This window comes from Lichenostomus cassidix, chromosome 1 (genome assembly GCF_008360975.1).
Source record: "Lichenostomus cassidix isolate B80296 chromosome 1, HeHo_3.0, whole genome shotgun sequence".
Classification (NCBI taxonomy): Eukaryota; Metazoa; Chordata; class Aves; order Passeriformes; family Meliphagidae; genus Lichenostomus; species Lichenostomus cassidix.
Window position 1 is genome coordinate 68245761 of NC_139479.1, and position 21257 is coordinate 68267017.

Genomic DNA, 21257 nt, shown 5'->3' on the forward strand with positions numbered 1-21257 from the left:
CTATATGGAGCTGAGTTTATTTACTTTGAGGACATTCATCCCCTACAGCCAACAGGGCACACAAGGGCTTGAGCTGCTACAAGAGAAAGGTCAGCTTGCTGTGACCTCACATTCCCTGAAATTGTTGGAAAGTCTTCTGAGACAGCTTAGAGCAGTGCACTGGATCAGGCGGCTAATTATAAAACTTGACTGGCTTTGCAAGCATACCTGACTCCCATGGAGACTGACAGCATGGCTCGTAGGATTTGTGCTGTGTACAAACATCAGCTGGTTTTCAAATGACCATTAATATCATTTCCCCAAAATCTGTAGTACACTGAGCCTTCTGCTGTGCAAGCATGGACAGGCCATCAGGTTTAAAGTTTCATATGATTCCCACCTTCCCAAGGAAGCATCTTAAACATTACTTTAAATACAAATGTTTCCTTTACCACTTTCTCTCAAAAATGTTGTTAAGCGAATCTGTAAAACCTCTAAAATCAGGTTTGTCATCTTTGGACATAGGCCATGTTTGGAATTTCTCATCCAAAAAGGCAGATGTTTCACTAAGTTCTAGCCATCTAAATCCAGGAAACTCTGTAATGAAAAATATTTTACAATTTTATCTATGGCTGTTGCCTCCTATATACTTTATAGTTGACATATTTATAATACAAGGGGATGTAAAATACATTCACCTAGATAGTACTCACTCAAAAAAGAACCAGCACAGCACAAGTCCACAGCAGATTTTAGCTTCTGCCTGTTCCAGAGAATAATAGCTGGCAGTTTGGCTCTGCAAGTAATGGATTACACATGCACACACACAAAGCACACAGACACCTGTCCAAAATGAGCAGTGTCTAAGAAAATGTGGGCATTCCCTTAGGCTAATTTTTTTCCTCTATCTACTTGCAAAGGCAGCACTAAGCAGAATGTGTGGTATTGGAAACTATTACATTCTGAATGACTGATGTAATTGCAGTTGAATCTTACCATGACCTCTGCATATCCCCAAACCCAAGGCCAATTTAATGGAATGGGCTGCTGTTCCATTCACCTGCAAAGATGCTTCCCAGATGCATTTGCAAGTCCTTTAAAGTGAGCATCATTTCATGATTCCCTGGTTGCCCCCCAGTTCAGATTCATTACAGCACTTCCATTACTGCCCAGTCTAACAGCAGATAGTGTTTGCAAATGTTGTTAATGGTATTGCAATACCCTATATGAAGAAGAGTCAAATGTAATATCCCAGAATTCATCCCAGCCTGACAAGTAATACCAGCTAAATATAGCAAAACTGACATATCATCTAAGTGCAAAGTACTTTCAAAAATGTCTTATTAAGGCACAGAGTGTAGTGCCTCAGAAGTTGCAATCAATGATAGGATACTGACCAGCTGAGACTCTGGTAGGTTAGTTGGCAGCTATGGACTTGGCTGAGGAGGCTGCAATAGCAGCACAGAGCACTCCTGCACTGAGATGGAGCAGCTACCATGGAAAGGGAAGAGACAGAGCTGAGATGGAGATGGAAGCATGCTCACAGCCCCTGAAGGCAGTGGAGCTGGAACACGGAGAACAGACACTTGATCAATTTTGACTGAAATGGTGATACAGAATCTGAAATGTTCTGTGATGAAATTAAGGTCTCCTGCAGCCACTCAGAAATGCAGGATGGACGTACAGACATCTGTACCCACAGCACATGTGCAGCCACTCCTGAGTGCTGTGGTGGCAACAGCTTTTAGGGAACTGAGGCCACGTAAGACCAGCTGCGAGCATTCAAGGTGCCCTGAACAACACAGTAAAAGAGGACATGCCTGGGCAAACCAGGACACATGGAGTACTTGATTAAGTCTAGCCCTTAGATCTCTTTCCTTCTTTATAATGCACAAAGAGACCTTCAAAGACCAGGCTGCTTCATTTTCTTTAAATTCAGTCCTTGTCTGCAATATTTGTTTGAAAGACCCTCTTGATGAGTGGGGAACAAGGAGAACGATGGCAACCATAACAGTGACCTCTGCTTGAGGGAAAGAAATAATTTTGAACAAATGGGTTAAAACTGTTTTTCAGCAATGTTAGCATCTATCTTGTGTGGATGCCATATAAATAGCTGGAAGAAAATATACGCGCTTATTATGATCAAAACTTTCCAGGCTTTCAATTAAGGAATGAAAGAAAACACTAGATGGTCACATCTGTGTCCTCTGAAAGATTCCAAAGAGGGGAGAAAAGATAGGACATTTCCAACATTTTTTGGATAAAGAAATTGAGCAAAAGAAAACTAAAAATCTTTCAAGTGACTTTGAATACTCCTGATGAAACAAAAGCAAGTACAAGTAAAGCTTGAAGGATTTCTATGTATGCACCTTACACTTTCTATTTAGCTTCTGGATTTGCCTCAAAGAGTTTATTTTTTCTTTTTTTGCAGAGATCAGAAATGCAAATAAAGAAAGAAATAGGAAGAATTTTAGCAAGTGTTGCCACAAGTCTTCTCAAAAACAGATCACAAACTGCATCACTGCTTTCATTACAAATGCTTCAATCCAGGAGCTCCCACCTTTCAATTATTCAAATGAGAGCTAAATTGCTAGAAGAGGACACATACCTAATGCACATTTTTCTTCACTCTTTTTTTTTTTCAAGAAGCTGCTCTGATACAGCAGATACAGACTCAAAGCAGCAAGGGGAGACATGTACCTCCATTCTTCCTCTCTGCCTTGCAAGGTCTCCCGAGACCCTCAGGGCAGGGACACTGGACTCTGTGCTTTGCACAGACCCCTCCTTCAGGACCCTTAGGTGCCACCACAGCTCATGAGCAGAACAGTCACTGTCACCCCTTTGATTACTCAGGACGAGACCTTTTACCCTTCCAGGATGTAAATTACCAGCTGTCAAGTGGCCACAATGGCACTCAGCTCCACATTAAGAAGCACTATAGAAATGTTAATCAATTCTAATCAATACCAGGTCCTGTGTCTGAAATGAGCTGCTGGCAGCAAAATGGCAGCAGCAGAGCTGAGGTTCTCCAGCAAACACTTAGGATACAAAGGGAAAACCACTGTCCCAAAATATCCCTCACATTTAAAAGTGGGTTGGCAGGAGTTGTGCTGAGGAGCTCTGGCACAGGGGGTACCAACCTGAACCAGCTGGCAAAGAGAATGGGGTTTGGTTACCAATGCTATCTACACAATCATTTTCATTAAACAGGATCCCATGTCAAGTTTTCCAACCTGTGCTCTCCCTGTACTGCTGTGTCACTCAGCATTGGCCCCAGGGCAGCATCTCCCATGGCAACCTATTCCAAACCCATGGAAAACAGAGCATGTGGTACCTAGGTGGGTTTGAACCCTTGAAAAACACTAATGGATGTTTCCTTTCAAGAAGGGGAGAAGGATGTCTGAGAAGAAATGTTCATTATTCAGTGGAAGAAATGTGGCATGGCCCAAAACTGAATGACATAAAGACAGGGCCCATAAGATACCTATTTTAAAAATAAGCTATTGCTGGCAGAACAAATCCAAATGTTATTCAGGGAAGGAACACAGAGCAACCAGACACTCACAGTACACTCCACACAGTACACTGATGGACAATAAACCTGTCTGAACCAATATAACAAACTGGATGTGGCTTCCTGCATCTTTTATGGACCACCAGCTGCCATCTCAATGTTTCCATATTCATCTATCATTATCTCATACTTATTATAATTGTCAGAAGCTTCATGAGGCCATTCCTCACAGTGATCCCACAGTCTGTCTTCCGCATAAAAATCAATGTCAAAATTGGAGTCCCAATGAACTGGGCCTTTGTTATTTCTAATTTTGGGGACAGAAACTGGGTTCTTTTTCCACACAGGTAAAGAAGCAAATTATTTTGATACTAAAATGTTCAAGAAAGAACATTTTACCTGTAATATTTGGGAGAATAAAATATTTCTAATAGCACCAAAATACTGCTTGATTTTGCCTTTTATTTTTATTTTTGGTATAACAATTACTTTGTTTTAACCCCCTCCAAAATCCTAAACAAAATCACACGGGGTATCCTGCTCCAGTTTCAAAATATTTTTGAATGTTCTATAAAATTAAAAATTCATCCAAACTTAAGAGATTTGAATTTGACCCATCAGCATTTTCTAAGGGAAAAAAAAAACCAAAACCCAAACCCTACAGCAGAAAAATGTCGGTCAGCTCCTGAAAAGACGTGCTTTTAAAGAGTCCCAGCTGGGCTGGTGGGAAACATGAAATATTAAATGCTTTTAAAAGAAAATAAACCTAACAATATTTCTATGCATTCATTTCAAAAGATCCTCAATTTTTAGCATTTCTTACCTCAAAAACAGACATAGACAAATTGGGATTACTTATAAATTGACATTGAAATTTCAGTTCATAGCTATGTAATACAGTAAGATGCTCTAACATCAGAAATCTTTAACAAGTCAGTATTGGCTGTGAAGTGTTACTAATTCTGAATTCCTGGTGGTTTGCCGCTTTAAATTAGGTACTAGATGAAATTAGATGAGTGGTAGCACTTTTTCATTGTTTGCTCAGTCTTACGCATTTATGAAAGCAATTTTCTTGTTCTCTAAAAGATCCAGGGTAAAACACTGTAGAAATTGAACACACAAAATATTACAGTAAGATACAGAGACACAGCATTGTATCATCTGATAAATAGCTCTCTTATTAATTGTGCATCCCAAACAGAAATTAATGCAAATCGATTTTTTTCTGTAAGATACAATTTCATTCATTCCAGTGACCTGAACCACAGAAATAATCATCAATATTTTACCCTGACAGCCAGACATCCATTACAGGCTCCCATCCTGGCACTATTCTTCCAAGCAAGGAGCTCAGCTCCCCTGAATCAATTAATCTCTGTTTACTTACGTGTTTCCCCATCTATAACAGCGCCGATTTAGTAAATCCCCTCTAAAGCTAAATTTCAATATTAAACATAGAACTTCGACATGTGAGCCAACAGAATTCATCAGTGACATGTGGATATTCCCCAGCGACAGGAAACAGGAATTCATTCAGCTCAGGTTTATTGCTGGAAGTGTTTTTCCAGCACACAGGCTGCTTAGCTCTGCTGAAGTATGCGGTGTGCACCTTACATCTCAATAATAAAATGTTCTCCTAAAACCAGAGAGCTCCAGTGCCTGACTCTGGCTGGAACTGCACACCTCACATGGCTCAGTGAGGCTGGTCGCTTTCTGAACAAAATATTTGCAGCAAAAACCTGAAGAAATGCTGATTTGAAAACAATCTTTCCAACCTGCAGCTTGTGTATAAAACGCATTGCACTAATAAGGGGTCTAATAACATCAAACTACTTTTGTTGCTCTTATCCCAGGGCAAAGGTGGGCATAGCCCAAAATAAGGACTCAGCACTCTGCTGACCTGAAGTAGCAGCTGAGGACCCAGCTGATTTGCAGTAAGAAATGCAGCTCACTAATTTTGCCTGAACATAAAGATGAGCAAGACCAATTTGGGGTGGAAAAAAATCCAAAGGAGCAACAAAAAATTGCTGAATGTTATATCAGTGTTTTTCTTAAAGGACTTTGTTCCAGGAGGCACAAGTTTGAGTAAGAGTCAAAGCTCTCACTTAAAAGAAGTAAGTTTCTATCCTCCCTGTCTGCAGAGAAAAGCTCTCCAGAGGTCAGAAGCCCTCTTTTTTCAGCATGTCACCATCCCAATAAAAATTGCTATAATTACAGCCTAGCTTAAAATGTTAGATTTTATGAATTTTTAATATCACAGTTTGGGCCAGGGTTGGATTCAGTCTCTCTTTGGGTAGCTGTAAATCATGTTTTTGACTTCTTCACCTTGAGGACTAGACCTCTGGCTTTTGTCTTCAGTGAAAGCTGTGACATTGGTACCTGTGTCTCTCTGCAGGAGGAACCACATAAAAATCTGCAGGATTTGCAGAAAACTGCAAGATCTGCTTGAGTTATCACTGCCTTGGTGGAAAAGGTGAAGGTTTGTAGCCATTCACTTACACAAGTGAGCTCACAGCTGGCTTTTCTCATTTATTTTAAGAAAGCAGATTAGGTCAAAATTTGTGAAGGTCAAGAAGTTGTGGACTGCTTCTTTAGCTCACCCAACATGTACACCCATCCAAAATCAGACAGGAAATGCTAAACTCTCACTACCCCTAGAACCAGGTTTCCCTTTAGTTAGAATTTGTATTATCCTTTCCAATTATGCACACAGCAGCTTGATTTGACACTACCCAGTCACGAACCCCAACTTCACACTAAAATATCTCACCAGCAACTCTTCAGACAGTCAAATATATTGAGCCACTCCAATTATCTTTAATAAAATTCTTGTGCTTTAATTTGGAACAAAAGTTCAAATTTTCCACTCTGGTAAGAGAATCTGAAATAGTGTAAAACATTAACAAACTTCCTGTAATTCTGTACAGAAAGACGTTTTAGAGCAGTTCACTGGATTTCTAAACCCATGGTATGACCTGGAGTAGCAGATACAGACATCCAAGTGCCGTCTCAGTGGAATTAGCACCAGTGTTCCAGAGAACTATGATCCAAGCAGTCCTGACCAACAGCACACCATACAACACTCGTGTTTGTGCTAAACATTTTCTTGAGTTCTCATAATCTTGTCCTCTTGAGCTTTGAGAAATGGGGCTGTTCATGTATGTATCTGCCTCCCACAGTAGGGACACATAAACCTGGTAGGTCTCTAAATCCTTTAGGGCTTCATTTAATTCCTAAGGACTTGATTTGCTACATTTGTCCAGATCCTAACATCCTAACCATGCTCAGGGCACAGCTTTAGGAATTGCTATGGTTTATGGATTTCTGGTGTGAGCAATGCCAGCCCTGGACTCAAGCCCTGAGGTTAAACTTCTGTTTTCCAAACTAAGTACCTCTTAAACTTAACTACAGAGGCTCTAAAAACCTTATACCCTCTATGGACAGGCACGTGGACCTCAATCTTTTCATGGGATCTGCTCTGCAGTCAGTGTGCCATAAGGCACATGGAGGAAACTAGCACTGCATGCAGCCCCTCCTCAAAGCATCCTTGTGGGGCTCATCCATCCCAGCCAGGTCACTGCCAAAGATCTCCTTGCTCCTCTTCGTTTCTCTGTGGGGTTAAGAGTCCCCCTGGAAAGTCAATCCCACGCCCCATGCCTCATGGCCACTAAGAGACTCCACAGGCACAGAGCCCAACCCTGCTCTGGCTGGGGGAATAAAGACATGGGAACAGCCAGCTGTATATCCTGGAAAGCAAACTCTGTGGCCAGTTTTTGCCAGTGGTGCTTCCATTTGCTGATTCCCCTACCCTAAAACAGGAATTCCCAAAGAGGAAAGTACTGGGCAGGGGAGCACTGCAGCGGCCTCTTCTATTATGGTAAAGGGTACAGCAACTTTTCCTTTTGCTCTATCTTGGGCAAGGTTTTGCTGTCTTAACATATTTCAGCCACCTCTCTTCAGCACAGACAGACACAAAAACCCCATGACTGGGTATTTCTAATTTCTCCACTTACATTTCTTTATTAATGCTCTACTCTGAGTACAGTAGACTGCTGCTGGAAATCCTCCTGGCAAACAATACAGGATCAAAGAGAAGAGCAGAATTCTGTGTGACTTACTGCTAAAAAATGAATGGTGAAGCTAAACAACAGCTTAGAAAATTATGTAAGGAGTAAGTATACATCCAAAACAACCCTCTTTAAGTAAACCCCAGAACACTCCATATAACAGATTTTAAATGGAATATAGTAACTTCTAGGCTATCCAATTGTCTTGATTTAAGCTCATCAAAAAAGTAACATAAACCTTACCATTCTTTCCAACCCAACAGTCATAGAAAATAAATCTTAAATGGCAATAATTTTCAACTATTTACCAAAAAAGCCAAAACAAAACAAAAAATAAAAAAAACCAAGCCTCAAAAAATCCACAAAAATGTAAACACGTCCTAGAAAATCTGCAGTGTTTTCTGCTATAGGTCTACAAGCCAATTGGCAAAAATTTTTAGGACTGAGCTCCTCATCACTCAGGAATACATGGAAGAACCAAACCCAGCCTGCCCTTTGTTCACACCACACAAACACAGCACTCCTCTCTGGGATGTGATGCTTACCAGTTTCCAAGCAGGACTACACACCTCCTTCAACAGTGTCCTCCAAAAATAGACTTTCTTTTGCAGTCGTGTGGGCTACAAGGGAAAATTGAGGAGAGCTTTCTTCAAGCAGCAATAGTAGTAAGAGGCTGTCGGTGCAGCCAGCAGCACCACTGATCCCACTCAGCTCAGCTGCTTAACAGAACCAAGATGCAGAGTGCACATGTGTCCTGTGCAGGCAGAAAACATTTCCTTGGTAATTAGCACCAGAGCCTCCTACCTGGGGAGGCACTAAACTGCACTCATCATGAAAAATTAAACATCCCTGATTGAAACAGAAGCATTTGTTCTCAGTGTCAGGCTTTGGCACCCTAACAGGAGATGAGAGACTCAATATCAAACAGTGACGATGAAGGCAAACTAGTCAGAAACCCCAGCTTAGCATGCAGGGTATTAGACTGGTGACAAGTCGAGGATTTTGTTCTCAGATCTGTTTGTGAGAAGCAGTTTTGTGCATTCAGCAAAGGAATCAGAAGGGAATAGCAATTACAGAGAGCTGCCGCAGCTGAGCTTTTACACCATCACACCAGTGCAGCCCATTTCCTAGCAGGATGCTCCTATTGGGAAAACCTGATATCTGCTTGACATTACTGTTCTTCCCACGGCAGTTCAGGCAGTAGGATGTTTCTGAGCAAAACCGTAATGATTCTATAGAGAAATGTTCCACCCATAGAGGGACAAGACGTTACCTCACCGGAGCCAGCAGCTTTAGTGGATTTATTGCATGTTATCCCACAGAGGTTATTTTTCCTCCCAGTTTTAATTTTGTAGCATATACTAGTTCCTTGGTACAAGAACAATTTGCATAACCAAGCAGAGACTCATTCTGAAGCACATTTACAACAGCATCCAAATGCCATGCTGTAAACAGGGCTGGGAATGGCACATCAGGTTTCAGTCCTGCTATTAAATCTTAATACTTCCTGAGGGCTGTGTAGTCCTAATTGTATTTTGTGTCTTTGCCACAGCACTGCACATGGTGTCATTTCAGTACAAATCAGATGAAAACTCACACAGATTTATCTGATCTGTTCCCCTACCAAAGTTTTTGAATCCTGTTTTCTCTGGAAACCTAGGCAGAGAAGATAAGGTGCAATACAGAAAAGTAAAAGATTAAAAACACATTGCTGTGGTTTTATATCAGTATAGAAAATGAAACACCAGGGAAGAAGAGTGTGTAAAGTGTTTGCTGTTCTCCCAAAGACACCAAACAATGGTTTTTGGCAACTAACCTCTAAATTTCAGTTAGCTTCCTCACAGTCCCTCAAAATGCATTGCCTTTTTTTTGTTTTTCCTTTGTTATTCCTTAATTTCCCTATGGAGGTATGTTAGGGCACCACTGCATGTTTTATCTGTGTAGATGGTGATTTAAAAAATCATTTTAGGAGAACACACTGTGCCATATTTATTCAGTCTTACAGTGGAAAGCAGGTTATCTTGGCTTTTATGTAGGGCTTTGTTTAGGTTTACAATCCACCCTACAGTCTTCATCCTTTCTTATATGCACAGCCTCTGTGATGGTCTTCTATGAGATGTTTTCCTTCTGCTTCTTTCTCCTTTTTAATTATTCAGTGTCAGAATTAATAAACAGAAAATGAAAATGTCAAAGCTTAGTTCAGAATGCATCAATTAATAAAGTAGATTGCAGGACAATTTAAAGGTACATTCCCCAGTGGCAAGAGAGCTGATCTTTTTCCAGCTGGAATACAAAACAAAAATATCCCATCGACTGCAATGAGAGCCAGTGGGCTTAATTTGTAAGATCATGAGAATCTTTTAAGACAACCTACTTTTCATGAACAGTGACAGAGCTTCCAGCCTAAGCATCATTTAAGAGCTGTAAGTGCACAATATGCTCAAAGGGATTAAATTTACTTTAAAAAAGCAATTTGCAGATCTCATGAAAAACGTTTTAACAGTTTGATCCAAATATGTGTGCAATCAAAACTACAAAACCTTGCTAACCTCTTCCCTTCATTCAACTTGTCCTATAATGAAATACCTTGGGGAAGGAAACAGGCCATATTTAACTTTTAGATTTTTAAATTATTAGAAGTACTTGGTCTGGACATAAACAGAGAGGCTGATAGAGATCGAAGCCTTGGAGATCGAAGGGTTGTTTGGGCTTGGCTTTATCAACTGGATTTCAGGAAATTGCTGAGATCTGATTGAAGAAAGATCTGCTTATCCACTTATTCTACCATGGTTTCTGCCGACGCGCAAGAATGCAATAATAATGCTTACAGAAGCATCCACAGAGCTCTGAAAACACCTGGCACAATCCAACAAATCCTGATACATCCTTTGCAGAGGCAGAGAGAAAAAAAAGACAGTAAAAATTGCCACCATGGCTCCTCACAGCCTCTCCAGTCTGGATGCAGAGTTGTCCCTGTTTCCTTCTTGCACTCCTCAAAACTCTTTTCACTGCAACTGCTTTCAGCCATCCATCAGAGAAGCAGATTGAGGAAGATTTTCAAAAGAAGTGTCCCAATCTCAGCTTGGGGAAATGGACCTGCTTCAAGGCAGGGCAAAGCCCAGACAACGGGGGTCCAAAACTACATTTTCTTTCCAGGGACATCTGAAGCAACACACATTAACTAGGCATATTAGAAAATCACTTTTTCTGAAGGATCAATGGCAAATTAAATTTATATGAAGAACCACAGTTCAGCAAAACAGGTATTTCTTAACAACTGTTAAGAAATTTTCTCCAGCTGAATTATTGTCAAGTATGCCTGCCACTAGAAATCAACGCTTCCTTCTTGAAATAAGCCACGCATTTTAAGCCAAACTGAAAAAAAAATAAAATTCTTGTCTCAACTGCTTACTACATTTAATCCCTTGAGCTATGTATCTTCTGCTTTTTTGTCATTGCCAGTGAGTCCCTCATTTTCAGTTGCTCACAGGCAGACAGTCAAGTGCTCTAAGCTTTGTACAAACACACAATAAGAAATCGACACCACCCCAAAAAGTTAAAGCAAGATAAGTTAAAAATAAAGTGTGGGTAAAATCTAAAGTCCTGTGGAAGAAACACTGCAGCAAAAAGCTTTGTCCCAGGTCACTGGACAGGTAAGTAAAAGAGAGTGATGACCTCCTGGTGCTCAGTTTAGAGCTCTGTTAGTAGAAACTCTTCACTTAAAGCACTTCATCCTTCTGCTATAAAAACCAAGCAACTTATGTGGTTGAGGAGAGAGCAGGCTGTATGTTCACTTTAAGAAATCTGGAATTTCAAACACAATGATGCGCTATAATGTAATTCCCCAGGGCATCTATGAAAACCTGTGCTCTTTGTGGCTGGGAAAGTGTTCACAGAAAGACACACATTAGGTAAGTGCAAAAGCATTCTCTGAGACAACAAAACATGTATCATATTTTGACTGAGAAAACACAGAATCAAAGTTAAGGTGGAAATTATTTTAATCTATCCTCTGGCAGACAAATACAGAAGCATTAATCCCTGAAGGCATATGTTTGATTAGGCAAAGTGTATTGATTGATAAAATTAATTCTGACATCAATACGATATTGATTGCTGTCCCTCTGCTTACCCAGTTTAACGAATGTGTCCTGAGAGACTCATGTTTTAGTGAGGGTGGCTCTGTGAAGGGCAGTTAAGTTCCCCTTTCCTTTTCTGCTCTTTCCTCCCCGTTTAACAGGACTCCACAGTGCAACCCTTCTGCCTCCACATACCATGGCTGCCCACCAACTTTGCATATGCTTAATTCCATTTCTATCTCCATTTTCCACCAGCAGGAGCCAAGACAGAACACTGGGATGGATGTTAAATGCAGAACAAGGTGAGTTGCTGCAGGTGAAGGAGTGTGTGGCAGATTGCTGTGGTGACAGGCCAGACAATGCCCTTCCCTGAGTCTTCAGTGCCAGCAGGGCTTCAGGGGCACTTGTGCCAGAAGAAAAGCAAGGGATTTGGCTGCTCCCTTCTCAAAGGTCTTGAATGAACATTGTCACTTGCTGGCGTTGTGCTCAGTCTGGCATGGTCAAGGACTTACTTAATCCTTATCCAGTATTAGGAGACACTGCATTACAAGATGACAATTTGAACTGCTCCTTCCTAGCACTACTGTTTACGTATTTTCAGATCATTTCCACAGATCTGTGTATTTACATTTTTCTTATTTGAGCCTTACAGGTAGAAAATCTAGTATTTCCAGGTCCCCAGCTAAAAACGTCTCTCTGTTCTGAGCAGAGCTAGTAATGCCTCCCAGTCCAGTACTACTTTCAAATTAAATTGATTTTTGTATTCATAAGCCTGCCTTAATGTGAATTCCTGTGGGAACGCAATGGCCACTACATCCCAATTTAAAGTATAACCATCTATCATCACCATTTATGCCACATTCGGTACATCTGATACTACTTGGACCCAAGAAAATTTATTTGGTGTGATAGGCAAGAGCAGGAGACAATTGTAGAAGGTATTCCTGCCCATGAGGGGGGAGTTGGAATTCGCTGATCTTTAGGGTTCCTTCCAACACAAACCATTTTATGTTTCTACAAACTATATCAATACAAGGTCAAAATTAATAATGTCACCTTTAAAAATCACCTTTTTATTCTGTGATTTTCCTTTATTGAACCACATGTTCAATGAGTCCATTCCTCATGAGTCCATTACCTTCAAGATAACTTACGATTTTTCTCTTAAGAGAGTTTAACTATCACTTTACTCTGGTCAGGATTTAATACCATCTAATGACATATGAATAATTCTTTTAAATCATTGCAATATTGCATTTTTCAAATAGAAGATAATTCCAAAATTCTCCTGACTGCTAAGTAAATTTGCAATGATTTAGTAAAGGTGTAGGTTATTCCCTATTTCACAGATTCTGTCCCTCATAACTGCAGGGCATCTCTTACTGCCACTTACTCTCTCATGAGTGTAGCTGTTTATTTACTGCTTCATTTATCAGCTATCCATGCACATTAGGTGATACCTTGTTGGGGGTCTTTTCCAGCATCAGATGCATATATGAACAAGGAAGTGTGGGAGAGAGAAATCAGCTACAATGAAAGGGTTGAAATGAAAAATATTTTGAAGTCTTACTGCATTCTTTTCTGGGCTACTCAGAATAAATGTGAATGACCTACATACTGAGCATACACACAAACTTATCAATTGGGTTAGAAAGGTTACATCTACAGTGGCCCAGCTCCAAAGCACTTCAAATAGAGCTCTCACAAGAAGAATTTCAGCCTTGCCTATTCACATTAAAATAGAGCAATTTCTTTTTATAATTTGCTGTTCCATAGTTCACAATTCTCATCTCTCTTGGTATTCACTCCAGCGCTGGACCCAGTGCTTGTCATTCAAGTAAGGAAGGACCTTTGCAGATATGAAATGCAATGTAAATACCAAGCTTCACAACTTCTTTTTTTGGACCAGCATTTTCATTCTAATTTGTCTGCTTGGTAAATAAGTGGTTTAACTCCAAAATGATAGCAACCCTGAAAACAGTCTATAAAGTTTCATTCTGTCCATTAAGATTAGACTCATATTTCTTCTACTGGCCTTCAGTGTCACACCGAAATAAAACAGATCTGGTGTTTCCAGAACACTTAAAACAAACACATAAAACATCATGCAAAGACTAAGCATTGAGCAACATAAATCAGGATGCATAACTACACAGCAGCTGCTCACTGGCAGGAAGGAGCCCTATGAGCAAAATTTGGCCTGGTGATTTGGAATGGGATTCAAACAGATGCTTACACTTCTCAAATAGCTAAGACTTAGTTTAATGTTAAAGGATAATGCTATCTAGATCCAAATCATCATAAGTCTTTACAGTCCATTTTGTCTGGGATGAGCAGTCATAAAAAAGTACTGCTCAACTGTCAATTCTGTTTTATTTCAAACCTGCTTTTGTTGTTATTTCATCTCTTGGAATCAGAAACAAAAGGTGTGTAGATCCCCAGAAGATGCTCTGGGAATGCAAATACTTCTTGGATATGTATGTATCCAGCATATAGTGGTGTCAAAGAGTTTTGGCACTGCCCAAAAATTCCTGAATCTCTTTTCTGCATTTAAGTGTCTGCTTCCCCCTTGAATGCCAAACATGCACCTCCAGCTCTTCTGCTAGTATCTAGCTCTGGGTTCTGAGGCATAGTACAGCAAGAGGCCAGAAGGCTGAAAATGAGCAAAAATTAGCACCTAGACTTAAATAAGACTTTTTAGCCCTAACTTTCCTAAAGCTTGCTTGTCAAAAGCAGTTTTTGAAAATGGGATGTAGCTGTTTGAGAAAATGTTAGACCTCACTAAGGTCAGAGAGACTGCTGCTCTAAGGGAGCTGAAAGCTTTGCAAGGAAACCACAGGAGCACTGGGGAAAAGCACTTTAAATACACAGCCCTGTTTTCAGCTACCAGCATGAGAATCCTTTTGGGGAGAACAAGTAAGTTCCTTTGCAAGAGCTGTCCCAAACAGTGCCAGCTCCCACACTGACCCTCCCATGGGGAAGAGGGGTCTTGCAGGATATCTCCATCTGGCTTACAAACATCTCCTGCACCAAACAATGTAGAGAGCTCTGCTCTGATGGGCAGCTGGGCTTGGTGACCTTCAGCACTCCCTCCCAGCCAACACTATATCCTGCATCCTAAAAGGAGCTAGAAATAAGGTTGTTGATTTATACATATATACATACACACACACATATATATATATATACGTTCAACACTTGCACCAAAAACCTCCCACCCCACTGAGCAGAGAGGATGGGGGAAGGGAGTACTGATCTCAATATCAGAACCTGGGATCCATCAGATCCCAGGATGCAGACACCCAGGTAAGCAGGGTAGTCGACTCTTCCAGATAATGACAACAATCTTTTTAATGTACCAAAAATTCAGCCAGAAAGGTGATAAAGGAGATTTTGGGGGGAAAGGAAAGATCAAAATAATGATAGTTTTGAAGCACTGTACTTATTTTAGACATTCTTACAGCATGTTTCCATAGGAACTGGAACGCAAAAGAGCACACTGCAGCAGTGATCACAAATGTTGTGTGTTTCAGTGGCTTGTAAAGGATCGGTTAAGGGCACCATGACCACTCTGAGAGTGCCAGGCACCTGCTGCCTTTGCTCAACAACAGGATCTTAGCTATGATGTTTTTCAAAATCTAGAATAACATTTTTTCCCTATTTTTTTCTTATCAACCTGCAGGCATGGCTGCTTTCACATCCATGTGTAGCCTCATTCCTAAGCTCTCCCCACCCAGCCCCACTTCATGTGGGTTACGAAGACAGCAGTGTTTAGCCCAGGTTGGTTGATGGCTGTGGAGGTGGTGTGTCCTAAGGAGCAGCATGTGGGCTTGGTTTTTGTATCCAGCTTTAGTACCCACCTGCTGAGTGACCTTGTGCAAGTCACATCAGGTCAGAGCTGCTCCATCTGTCAGCTGCCTGAAATGCATCTTGCCCAGCTCAGCAGGTGAGCTGAGCACTTCTCTGGCCAACAGGACAGCACCTATCCTGCCACAGACACCCACAGCAGAGGCAGGTCTCTTGCTCCCAAAACACCCACCTAGTCACATCCATACACTAAGCCTTTTGCCCACAGGTCAATGTGCCACATGGCAACTGATTATTTTCTCCATTCAAAATTGCCTGCTAGTGAGATCCATGTTGCAGCTCACCAGAGCAGCATTAAACAGCATGAAGTGGGAGTTGCATGTCTTGGAGCAAGGCATGGGCATGGAGGGGCTTTGGTAACCTTGCTAGTGGGACAGCACTGGAGGATATTTATGATGTGAGATGCCAGACCTGGTGTAGTGCCACCCTTAACTCCTCGGCTGTGTCAGCCCCCTCAGTAAGCTGTCTTCAAAACTAAAATGGGCTCTTCCTCAGAAGGAAATAATTAGTTGTCTCCAAAAGACAGCATTGGAAGCAAAGATGCCCAGCCTATCAGATCCAGGCAACAAGAATCTGGGACTGAGCAGGAGAATTAACCTATTTAACTGCGTTACTCAAAGAGAACAAAGCTGCTCCAGAGTGTGATGAACTCTGCACCTCGCCCTGTGATGGTGAGCCTAAATGACCAATTTAACTTTAGATGGTAAAAATGAGACAAAATCACTCCCACCTCCTGTCATTCCTGAATGCAGGCAACCGTGCAGTGGCAGCAATCGCATTTGCGAAGGACTTTCTCACCAGCTCATGACAAGGGCTGCACAACACTGGCTACTTTTATTTACAGATTGAGGAAAAAATAGAACTTTGTTGCTTATGGATTTGAAAACCCCCTAATATATGTTGAGACCTGCCTGACTCATACAAATAAATGTGGATAATTTTCAACAATCAGGGTAAAACACACTCTTCCTTGGACTTGCCAAGTTTACCTTCATATGCCAGTAAGAAACCAAGCCAAAATGCTGTCCAAAGGCCTCTGTCCAAGAGTATCATCCAGACCATAGCCAGCAGAATCACACAGAACATGCTGAGTTGGAAGGGACCCACAAGGATCATCAAGTCCAACTCTTAGCCCTGCACAAGACATCTCAGCCCAAAAACACTCCATCACTTGTAACCACCTATAAATATCTTTATGCTGTTGTGGAAGTGCTAAAAACATTTTTTTTCTGTTTTGTTTAAGTTTCATTTTGTGAATTAATTCAGTCGTTGCCTCCAGCACAAAGGTATAAACACTATAACAAATCTAGATATCTAGATACTCCACATACTGCAACGTTTCTTTCTCTTTAAAAGAACTTCCACAGTAAATATTGCCATAAGAATTCATATTTAATTATAGATTAACAAAGAATTACAGATGTAGGATGTCTGAACCCAGGGCTCATTTCAGATGTTACAATGACAGTTTCAGCCAATCTAAGGATAGAAGTAAGGATCGGGGAAGCCCTGACAGCCTCACACTGAAATTCTGTGTTTAAAACCTGATTATTTAAAAGAAGAAAATTCTGATTATTCAATCTCTTTCTACACCTCCCCAACAAAGCAACTTTGAGAAGGTGCATTGAAACTGTACTCTGTTATGTCTACACCTCGTATTTTAAAGATCAGCAGCAGTATGTTACAAATAAACATATTATCTATGCTTTTGTGCCTCTGAAGTCATACACTGAGGCAGCAAAAGGCATGCTTTAATGTCAAGTTTCCAATCTGATTGAAATTTACTGACTTAAACCAGTGCTGTAACAAAGACACTAAAGCAGGATGTAAATTTTGCACACCTGCATGTATTTGCACAACTCCAGATGCAAACACAGAAACTCCCAGTTGGGAGTAAAGTCACAAGCCACAGTGAGATGCACTAAACACAGAACAGTCTACTTCACAGCCCAAACTAAACAAAACAACACATACAGCAGATTTAGTAAATAGATAGTGTACAGATACTAGGATTTCTGACACCGCTATTTTTACCTTGGATAACTCAGTCTCTAATGAAGAAGAATACAGTGTTCTGCACTGGACAAGCTGGCTGCTGTGAACTCACCCAAGCATTCAGCTTTCTGTTCTGGGTCCCCTTGTGGTCAAGTCAGATCCAGGTCTTCTCTCTTGCATCCAAGCTTTGTCTGTTTTTACCCAAGACCACATCTCACTCCAGGAAACCATCACTGTCAAAAAGAGCACCGATGCCCAAAGTGAGCCCGGCAAGGGCCAGGCTGCAAGACTTCTCTAGGGGCTAAGAACAAGAAGGCATCTGTCAACCTGGCCACCCACTCCTGAAAGCGTTTCTCCAGCTTAGCTTTCCCACCGTAAATTCTTGATGCAGAGAAACAATTAAAAAAAAAAAAACAACAAACAATCCAGTAGTTTATCCTCCAGGCTGGAGAGAAAGAAGGAGACTGCCACAGCAGTGCCTGTTTTGAATGCTTGGCAGGTACACAGGCACAAGGGGGATGATGCTATAGATAAGCATAGACAGAAATAGCTAGAAGGATGAGCTGGCTCAGGGTAGCAGTGGGGAAAGGCAGCAATTTCCCTTCTCCTGTGATTGCACCAAAACCAGCAGCTGACCCACAGACTCACCGAGAGTGCTGGCAGGAGAAGGTCCCTCAAAGCTCTGACTCTCACACTGGAAATATCCTCCTTGCACAGATCCCCTTCCCCATCTTGGATACATGCTTTGAAGGCTGCATCTTCTCAGCCTGCTTCTGACTCACAGCACAAAACCTGCTTGCTGCCTGTTGGGGGTTTTGGTGCTGTTCCCAGAATCCTGCCAGGAAGCTGCAGCTCACAGATTTCTCTGCACCAGCAGGAAAATCCAGTAACTGTGGCTCAGAAAATACTGCCAAAGTACCAACCTGAAGTATGTGGGCAGCCACCTCATCTCTCCCCCATGAGCAGCCTCACACAGCTCTCCCTACTGCTCTAGCAGCCCGTAAAGAGACAAGCACAGAGCTGTCACCTGGCACTTATGCAACTCAGCTGCAAAAACACAAAACAGTTAAATGCGAGAGTTTTACCCAGCTGCCACCATTTAATAACCCTTTGTTTCCCACTCGTTTTCTGTATGGCAACAAACTCTGATTTTCTTCTAAAATTGGAAAACAGTCTCACCTGACTGTACCTGCACTGGGGGAAAAGGAGGATTAAAAATCCTGCTTTTTAAAGCTGCTTGAGCAGGAAAAGATTAGTCAGTGCCTCCTTCACTATGTGCAGTATCAATATCCAGGAAGCCAGATCTTTGGCTGTCGGTATTATGGGACAATCCTGAGAAACCCCACAGCTTGAAAAGGGTTGAGATGGGCATGGACACTCAGCTCAGCTAGAGGTGGCAGTCTGGGAAGTGAGACAATCCTACTCAATCTGAGAAAAAAGGTTGGAAAAAAGAGAAGGAGGGAAGTAAATAAAGGGGAGAGGCACCTCCCCAGTATATCACCACTGTGGTTTCACTGGTGGGGAGCAAAGGTGGTGAGGGCATGACAAGGTGTGCATCAGAGAAGAGGCAAACTACAGAAGGCTAAGACTAGGTCATAGACAAATGAAACTATACAATAAAGCAGAATTCATGAGTGGGGCAGGCAGCCAGGGATGTGGGAACACAACAGAAGGAGGGAACAGACATGGGAAGAAAGTGATGTCATGAGAAAAGGAAGGAGAAGAATGATCTGAGACACAAATGAAAAACTCAGTGCTTAGAAAAAAATAAGGAAAAATAAACCAAAAACTAACACCAACCTCATTTTAAATCATTTTACTAATCTCTTGAGCCTGAAAACATCACATTCTGACATGTGTTCCAATTCCCTCGTTTGCTGCCTTGTAACCACTGCAGAGCTGCTCCAGGAGGTACATTACTTCACCCACTGAACTATGCTCCTGTGTCCAGCGTGAGGTGAGGGCCATTCCTGAGAGCAAGGGGCCAAAGGACACCTAGCACAGTGTTGGTGGCACAGCAGACAGGAGCCACAGCACCACAGAGCTCTTCACCTCCCATGTCAGCATTCCATGGACCTCGTGGAGGGGCAGATGCAGGATCCATCACTGCTATTGCAGGAGAGCTGCTGCCTTGCTCAGCAGCTGCCAGCACTGCCAGCTCTCGCTGCTTGAGGAAATCTCATAGGCTATACCTATCCCATTAAATTAGTCATTCCCAAGTAGCTCCCCTGGGATGAGGTCACCTTCCAAGACACGACTGGAAAGGGTGACTGCATGCAGACTGCCTGATGGGGACATGTCCTGACCCTCTAACTCCTGAAAATAGGCCTGGGAACCCACTGGGAGAAAGCTGCCTGGAAGGGGTCAAATTCATGTCAGGAACTGCTCCAGCAGCTCCCCAGTGTCAGTAGACAGGCTCTCCTTGAGACCTGACAGTGCCCTTTGCTAATAGAGACAAACCTGTAGCTTAACATAATACTGCAGCTGGTCAGAGAAAACCTATTATTTTTTCATTCCCCTTCATTTGTCTTGACTACTCTGGAAAATCAGAAAAAATAGTATGTTTGTCACGGTATGAAAATTCAAGAACCTAAAATAAATGGCTTTTGAGATCGGGCTGAAAGAGGAAAACCCTAGGTTCAGAAAGATAAAACCTAAAAGTGACAGCAGAGATACAAAGGCAAACAAACTTGATGGCAAAAAAAGCCACAGCAAGGGATAGCTTTAAACAATTTGTGCCCAGAAAGATTCTTCAGGCACAATTATTTGCTGTTTTCCATGAAGGAAACCATTATTGTTATAAAAATTACTACACATTTTTCTGATTATGTTGTCCTTTTTGATAAGAACCAATGTTGCATGATAGTGCTTCTGTAGTAGTATTAGAACACTCACTGTAGTTTAAATTAAAGCTTTTCAAACTCATTAAAAAAAGTGTACATGGACCATTAAAATAAGAAATGTGTTTGAAAAATTCACAGGGTGTAAACTGCTCCTTTTTAAAACATTCCTATCAGCTAGGGTTACCTCCTCTCAAATTAATAGAGAAGTAAGTTTGAAAAGCAGGTAATCATGACCTAAAGACACTAAGCAAGACATTTTTTGGCAGTTGATTGGAATAAGTTCTTTGCATCAAGCAGCTGATGATTTCAGACCTGCCTTGTGTGTTTTGCACTATTTTCACAATAAGGCGAACAGTTAGCACGTTTTCTTTGTCACAGGGGAGAACACAGCTGAAATATTCACAGTTTGATGTTTACCATTTAAATGAAGGGTAAGAAAACAAGAACAGTAACAGATGGGCTTCTTTTAACTGAAATTAAGTTATTTAGAGCTATTTCTGGTTAAAAAAACCCACACAACAAAAAGTAAACACAATATGCCTCCCTGCTACATAATATTCATCTGAGATTTAACACCTATGTTTGTTGAAATAAAAGTGAATTGGAGTCCAGTTTTTAAAGTATATGAGTAAGAGAATTTAGTGCCCCATTTTTAACTTGCAAAGCTGTTAAAGGAGATGTTATATTTGCCAAGAGTCCTTAGATATTTCTTTATCCTTTCACTGGGATTCAGTTGCTGACTACTTTTACAGCTAAAAACCTGCCTTGTATGTTTGATCTTCCTCACCAGCACCCCAAGTGAAAAAACTGTCTTAAGCTCTTTATTCTACCAGGAATAAACACTTTTGAAAACTAACTGGGAATCTCCTTATAGGCAACAATATACATACAGCTTATTTCCAGTATAGTTTTA

General features: G+C 41.3%; 1 protein-coding gene across 4 annotated transcripts in view; it reads right to left on the reverse strand.

Annotated features, from left to right (window-relative positions):
- The window catches only part of MTUS2 (microtubule associated scaffold protein 2), a 262109-nt gene that overhangs the window by 214573 nt on the left and 26279 nt on the right, over positions 1–21257 (reverse strand). The window contains exon 1 of one of the 4 annotated variants that reach the window (XM_085062144.1): positions 18150–18355. The exons of 2 other annotated variants lie outside the window; for them this stretch is intronic. The gene's annotated coding sequence lies outside the window, so the exon portion shown is untranslated. Of the gene's footprint in view, positions 1–17613; positions 18111–18149; positions 18356–21257 lie in introns of those variants that run through there. One more of the 4 variants, XM_085062160.1, reaches the window with a different exon arrangement.